Consider the following 8,387-nt stretch of genomic DNA (forward strand, 5'->3'; position numbering starts at 1 on the left):
TTGGATACACATAAAGACATTCAAAATATAGTAGTCTCATAATAATCCCATAACACTAACCAGAATTTATAAATTGTATATATATGAATTCCCCAAATCATCACACAAGGTCTACTGCTCTTTGACAACTTTTATTTTTCTTAATGGTTTCTCCAGTGAGTTGAATTAAACTTTCCCTGGGTACACAGTTTACAAACAGGCTTATTCATAGCCCCAATTTAGAGAAACAATTCATTTCAACCAAACTCCTAAGAAGGACAATGAAAACACATGGCAAAATCACTTTCAGTGTAAAAAGTTTGGTACTAATTCATAAGTCTGCAAAAATAAATAAGAGTTATAGCAATACTGCCTAGCATTTTTTTATCAGAATGCTACATCAAACCATTAACAGATGCAAAGTATCATCTCAAAAGAAACATCTTCATTCTGGGCCTATGGCAGTTGCCATTACAATAGAAACATTTACCATTACCATATCAGTTGTGCAACAACCACTGATAAACTATTACTTTTCTCAAAAACTTCCATATTTTGGTTGTATTTTCACCTGGAATCCTCACTCACTTTGAAGTCCCTTTTTTAACATCCTGCCACTGCTCAAACTGAAATGAAGTAAAAGAGGAATGATGAGAGGGTGGAGAAGGCAAATTTTAAATTGTCTTTCCATATGAATAGAAGAGGTTATCCATACCTCTGTGAAGTACAGTATTAATCCCAGTTGTGCCATAAAATATATATGACTCACTTGAGCCTTGTTCTCTAGTGAATTATGAACTATTATATCACTCATGGGATAAGCAGTATGTCTCTTAAGAGACTATCACCGTTCCTCTTTTTTTTACTGAAACTTGCCATGATTGATACAAGAGATTTCTTGTGATGCATGTTAAAGCTATTCCTTTTACAGCTTCATTCATTTAGCTGATACTCGCTTGTTTCATATGTAGCATAAACATAAATTAGTATGTAAGGGAAGCAGTCATTTAGTAGATGTTTTTTTCTTTAATAAATCTGGTGTTGTTTATATTTCATCACTGAGCAGAAAGAGATTTTACACATTTAAAGATGTATTCCTGTAGTAAGTATCCAATTAATATGGTTTTAGGATGTAGACAGGATGTGTATTTATGCTAAAGAAAATGCATTCTCATTATACTTTTATTCTCATGTTAGATTTATTGTGGACTCTATTATAATTTATTTTAGTGGCTCAGTTTTCTAATTCTTTACATTTACATGTCTCTTTCAACAAAAATAATGATACATAAATAATACCTGACAACACTTTGCAGATTTTGTCTATTTGTATGCTTTAATTCTGTGAGCATTTTGGAATGGAAGCATTGTGAACTACAAAGGAAATCTCTATGTGATCTCTCTTACACAAAAAAAATTATCATTTTTATTTCTTCTTCCCTCTGCCAAGTTCTTTCCAAGTTCTAGTTTACATCACATTAAAGTGTGCAAAGCAATGATGCTGAAGACAAATACAATTCTACTTTCCAAGTAGAAATACTTGCTAAATACAGTTCCATTTTCAAATCCACTGCTGTAATTAGCAGTTTCTCTGAACAGTTTTCTTTCAGGTGCCTTATAGCAAGTAGCTTTCTTCCTATTAATGATTGCATTTTTTTTGTTCCATGAGCTTTTTAGCTTCCCATTTGAGGTGTCCATTTTACGATAGCACAATGTACTTACTCTGCTATACTTATGCAAAGCACTGCTGAAAATGATGCTCACAAATGAATGCGCCAATGCTTAACCCAATCTGCTAGGCTTTCTGCATGCTGGTTTTCTGCAAGATAGGGGCTTGATTCTACAGCAAGACTGGACTCATCAGTACACCAGCATTTGTTTTACAGGATATAACATCTAATGCTAAGCAAATATTTTGATGTGCTTTGCTTTTCCCACTTTGCTTTTTTAACGGTAAAACTAATAACGCTATGTACAGTAGCTTTCCCAAAGCAAAGAAGCATAGAATAGCTGCCTGGTACAACCTATTGCAGAGGCTCATCTCCAAACCTAATACCAATGGACCTGATTCCGATTGCAACTGTGTAGTATAAATCTAGCATAACACCTTGGGAGCCAGCAGAGTTACTTTAATATATTGTAATACTAATATAAGCAAAAGCAAAGCCCAGCCCTACATTTTAGCAGTAGACTTTTCTTTCATTTTCAACATCCCCTCTGCTGAAAAAAAATGTTAGATATCAGATTTAATTATTCCTGTTGGGCCAGCCCAGGGAAATGTCAACAGTGCATTGTAAGTGCTAATTGGGGTGTCCATGCTCTGCAGTAGATTTGGGATACAACACCCTAGACTGGTGAGGTTAAGCATATTTTAGAATACTGTACTATAATGAGCTTAGTCTCCATGGAAGAGGCACAGCTCTGCTGTGCACACGTCATGCTGCATTGGTCAATTCAAACCTCAGGAGTCTAGTCTTATTTAAAGAAAGATACCAATGTTCACCATTGGCCAAACATCAGGTAAGCCAAACTTCTCATGACCTTGCCACAAGGTAAGAAGCAGAGGAAATCCAAGGGAGGAATCATTGTAGGTTAAAATAAAGACAGACAAATACCATTAGGTTTATCTTCCATTCCTTCATTTTAGTAAGAAAGTCACAGTAAAATAGTATGCTTATGTGAAGTAATGTCTTTGAGAAGTGTAAAACCAGTCTGCGATAACTTGGTGAAGGCAAAAACTTTACTACATTTTTCTGTCAGGTGCATCTATGTTCACTGATGATATTGTTAAGCCAGCCATATCTGAAGACTTGACACAAAAAAATTATGTGATTACAACAGAGGGACAATCAGTACTTTACACACCAAGATCCAAAAAAAAAAAAAAAGCAATGGCAAGTTACCAAAAGAGGACTCTGAGAGATCTGGTCACACCTACTAACCATTAATTTATCAAGCAACTGTGTCATCCTTTGTAACACAAGAAATAATTCCATGCACTTTTATCTATTTATACTGCTTCTCTTGCCAAATAAATGCAATGGGATCAGATTAACTTAAATATATATACTAAAGCAGTTTATGGGGCAGCCTAGAAAATGTGCAGTCATCTTTTTCCAGGGCTGTAAATTGAAAAAAATCTTTAAAGTTGTGGTGTGTCTTTTACTCTGTCAAACAGTAAACATAATGCAGAGCCATCTTTTATAATAATGCACATGAATTGTACTATGAGTTATTATAAGTTACATTGTGTTAAAACCCACATCCTGTTTTAAACAAACTTGTGCATCACTAGACTATCTTGTCATCTCCCAAGAAAATGGAAAAAGAAAATAATGTGTAAGGATAGTAATCCATTGAAACAAGTTATATTTCCCTGTTCTGGAGCACAGAAGGTATTCAAAGACTGAGGTAAGTTAATTACAAGGAAACCCAAGTGCTTAATAGACAGGTAAAACCTAGGCCTCAATTGCACCCTCTCCTTTTTGCACTCCCATCCTTCTTATTCATTTTCTTGATAATAGAGAAATGGTACATAATCATTCCACATCATATTTAAATGAGTAGTGTTTTTCGTATATCCTTGTTAAATCTATGATAAATCCCACATATACTTTTTCAAGAAAGAGTATCAAAAGAAATGAGGAGCTGGAAATCTAGATTAATATGCAATTTAAAAAATATTTTAAATAATGAACTCTTATCATTTGCATTTAGGCAGAGTAATACCTGTCATTTAGTCAGTGTACTGAAAGCTGTAACTAAAGGACACTCCATAAGAGAGACAACTCAGTAACTCCAGATGCAAAAAGAGGATTTGTCAAGGAAATCTCAGCTGCAACATCCTGAGGTTAGTTGACTGGGGATTCTTCTTTTTCAGGACAGCATCCTGAGGGAGTAGTTCCATTTCCTTTGCCTCACTGTGCATATTCATAAGGACTGGTGCAGGTTATACAACTGAACCATAAATGGCGATAAGTAGGTGCTTCAACATAGTCATGTGTGAAGCAAGTGATAAGATGTATGCTAAGCAGCCCACCCACCCCAGATCCCTGTATGTACCCACATATGGGTATGTAGGATAGGAGACAGAAAAAGAAACCTTGGAATTCTGTTGTAAATGTGTGCCAAGAGAAGAAATTCAAAGAGGCGCCAGCATATATGATTGGTATAAAAAATGCCAGTGAATATCAGTATCAAGATCTAGATTATACATATAAACATCACACACACATACATATGTAGAATATAGATTTTGATAAAGATATATAATAATTTACATGAAAATATTCCATGTGGCTATGAGTGTGTGTATATACACACAAACACTTGTGTATCTGTTCATATGTTTCTGTACGTATATACGTAGTTGTATATACTGATATACACAGCAAGGCATAGACTGTATAGATAACAATATTGTTGTTTGCATTTTGAAATAGCAGAAAATTGGGTAAAAAAGAAAAAAGCTAAATAAATATTTAATGTATCAGCACCTGTCATATAGTTTCTGAGCACAACCACTATTGATTTACCAGTACTTCTCATACTCTAACCAACTTCATTAAAGAATAAAAGTAAAGTAATAAGTCATTTCACACTCTGTCTGACCATTATACAATAATAGCAAGATTTCATGCAAGGGTACAACATTATGCCCATCTGCAATCACAGTCTCTTTGCAAAAATCTCAATTCACACTTCACATGCAGCTAACCTTGTTACCATCCCTTCCTAAATCCATCAGTGTTGCAGCTGCACGTCTTCACAGCCCAACATCTTAAAATTCATCACTTTGACACCCTAGCATCCCTACAGGTCAAGCTAAAGAAGCCAACCAAGAATAATTAAGGGGCACCCAGATGTTTAGCTTACTTCTGTCCAACCTTTCTTGGAATCAGTTGTGTTTTCTTTCTTTCCATGGTAAAGATCCATGGAGTGTGATTATTTTAAGGGGATGAGACCTAAAACAAATTTCAGACTTTTTTTTTACAACTGTAGCTCTTCGTAGCTGGAATTTGAACAAGAAGCATGATAATGAGTAGGTTGAGGGAAGGAAAGGTGTTATCTCATTAAGGTAATTACTAAGACATCCCCACCATTACTTCGGTTTGAAAATGTGGCAATTAAAGCGCCCTACATGGGCTCCTGGAGACAAGGGAACAAGACAATTCTCTCGGAACCGGTGTGTTACGGTTAATGTGTGTCATGTAAATGAAAGGGAAGGAGCGGGCTGGAGATCGCCGCCGCCTCCTCCTCTACCTGAGCTGAGCGCTGGGCAGAAAAGCCTGGCGAGTGAAGCCTTCCCTCCCCCGGCGGCTCGGCCGGCTGCGCGGGGGCGCCGCGCGCTTCCCCCCCTCGTCTCTCCGTGATGCCCCCAGGGCGCGCGAGGCCTGGGGTGCCCCTCTCCTGGCTCTGCTCCCCCCCGGCCCTGCGGGGCAAACGCTCGCAGCTCAGCCCAGCCCAGCCCCAGGCTCCCTGTGCCCGCAGTGGGGCCAGGTCCCTGCCCCTCAGCTGCCAGTGCTGTGGCAGGGACCGCGGCGAGGGCACACGGGGGCCCTCCAGTCACCGCCAGAGCCGGAGCGCTCGTGGGGCTCCCCGGGCCGGGCCGGGCACGTCTGGTGCAGCTCCCTGTCAACCCGGGCGCGGGGGGCACGTAGTAACACAGTGCTGAGCCGGCTGCCAGGCGAGCCCTGCGGCCACAGGGAACAGGCCAGGGCTTCCTTTCCCTGCCTGTGCACCCGGGGCTCGCGGCACTGAGGAGAGCCGGCGCCGTGGGGAGCTTGTAGCGACAGAGGCGGGCGGAGCCGCGGCCCGGGACTGACCGGGGCCCGGAAAGGACGGCTTGTGCCGGGCTGCTCGGCCCCGCGGCCCGGGCGCTGGGACCAGGACCGGGGACTGACTCTCGCGTAACGGATATTTGTCATGGCAAACAAAGCAAGTTATTTCTGTTCCCTTGAAATCTGTTTATTTTTCGGAGATGCGTTTGTGAGTTTCCATTAATAGATCGGCTCGTGAAAAATAGGGCGTATGAATATGAACGCGGCATTTCGGTGCGAGGGGGGCTCCGTGACACTGTCTTCCCAGCCGGGCTCCAGCTAATGCCGCTGCCGAGACCTGCCCAGCCAGCCTCCACCTCGCGAGTCAAGAGCAGCTGGATAGTAGGTCAGACCAGAGGCGCCTCCACAGCTAGGGCCATGCCAGAGCGGCATTTTGGAAGGGGCCTGGCAGTGCCCTGGCAAAAGGCTTCCAGCCGTCGCATCTTTGCTAGTGTACGGGTCCTGTGGAAAGGCAGTGACATGTGGCTCCCACGACTTTTTTTTAAGTGTGTGTGCGCGTGTGTGTGTATCTCTATACATATACACGTACGTGTGTGTATGTACGTAAAATCTGGGGGACCGAGCCCGCTCGCCTTGCGAGGCTTCTCTGCGATTATCTCCCCCACTGTAGCGAGAAGGATTCCCGAAGTGTAACAGAGGACAGGATCTGGCCCACTAATTGCGGTGTTCATCGCTTATCGTTACATCGCAGCTGCTAGTGAGGAAGGAAATCGTCTGCCAACCAGGACGGGGCCCGCAGGAAGCTTGTGGTTTCGTTCCACTTGCAACCGAGCGTGCACAGTCCACCTCCAGGCGACATCCCCTTAGGTTGGGGACGAGAGGTTTTGCCTCCTTCACTGCATTATTAACGTTTTTATCCTCTCTACAAACGACCTGAAATATGTCAAGATCCGCCCCAATCCCAGGCTGAATTTCAAAGAGCAAACGTTGTGGTTAGACTATCACTGCGATCCCCAGCGCGGTTTGGCTCAAAGGGTCACCTCCATTCCCGCAGGCGTGCCAGGGAGTGCGGGCAAGGAGGATTACTGGGAAGGGGAGAAACCCCCCGCAAGAGGAAACGAGAGTTAGGGTCTCGGTAGGAAGCACTGCTTGGCCTGCAAACGTGCACGGCACCTTATGCGGCGGAAACGGGGCAAACGGCTCTGGCTTCTGGTCATACCGCTGTGACCAACGCGCAGCTCCCGCCGGCGAAAGGGCCGCCTTCATGCTCAGTCCAGAGGACACAGCGAGACTCTTCCAACACGAGGCCGGGCTCTTCAGATAACAGGCACACCGCGGCCCACCGCCCGGGGAGCCTGCCCCGTCCTCCCGCCGCGGCCGCGGGGGGGGGTCGCCAGGTTGTTTCCTTGGGTCCCCTAAAGCGGAGCAGCCTGGCCAGTGCTTAGCCCCGCGCTGAGACCAGGCCCTGGGACTAGGAGTGTCAGAGGAGGCAGCGAAATCCTACTGAAGGGCCTGCTTGCAAGGCAACGAGCCGGGGAGGCTGGGTCGGCAGAGGCAGAGGGTGGCGTTGTAGCTTTTGTAGCTCTAGTTCTTCCTGGAAAGGCAACCCCCCGTGTGCAGGCTCAGAAAGGCTTTATGTATCTGCCTAAGGCGGGGCAGAACCGGCCGTGTCCAGCGGCTGTGGTTTCAGACACACCGGAGTCAACCCGGAGTGACTCCTTTGACGCCCATGGAGTGAACCTCCAGCTTTACAGCGGTGTAACAGAGCACAGTCTGTCCCGTTGTCTTTTAATAGGAGCTAAATTGTAACGAAAGTGGGGGAGGGATCTGATGAGTGACAGGGCAAAACCCTTAGGATTTCTCCCTGAGACTGCTAAGATTTCCCTGTCTCTGGTATCTAGCAGCTCTGCCCGTGTGAGTGTCAGGATTTCATATCCCAGAACAAAGTGAAATAAACAAACATACGAGGAGTTTCAAGAAGAGACGACACACAAACAAAGCGGAGGGTTTCGGATCACTCAGCCTCTTTTGCTCGTGGATCCTTCTCCTCCCTGCACGGTTCGGGCTAACTGCAGATAAGACCAAGAAGTGGTGGCAAAATTGTTTGGAGGCTAAAAATCAAAGCACTGCAGCCGCGGGTACCTGCATCCGCATCGGGACGGCGGCGTCTGGCTAAACGCCTTAATGAGAGTTGCCTCGTTTGTGTTTTGATCGCGGATCAGCTGGTTTTGATCGGGCCGGAAAGACACTGCTTGTCTTATCGAGAACTGAGGCTGTTGCAGATTGAGCCGCCGCCTTATCTTTCATCTTCATAATCGTTTGCCACTAGTGTGTATGGAATCGTCTTTGGCTAAGAGCTTATTAAACAACGACGGTTTAACTCGCTTTCTGACTGAGAACGACTTACCCAGAGATCTCCGGGCTTTCAAATTACTTTTATTGATCCGAAGATTTTGTTCTTTGGAATGTGACCCTGCTTGGACTTAACAGCTAATCAGAAAATGCTACAAGAGCGCTTTGTAAATCACCTTGCGCGCTCCCCCGCCCCGGCTCCGGCTCCGGCGCACCCGCCCACGCGCGCGCACGCACGCACCCTCCCGCGCCCGCGCAGCCCAGGAGCTGTCTCTG

Source organism: Gavialis gangeticus, unplaced genomic scaffold, assembly GCF_001723915.1.
Source record: "Gavialis gangeticus isolate Ggan-Ray unplaced genomic scaffold, GavGan_comp1, whole genome shotgun sequence".
In the NCBI taxonomy this organism is placed as follows: Eukaryota; Metazoa; Chordata; order Crocodylia; family Gavialidae; genus Gavialis; species Gavialis gangeticus.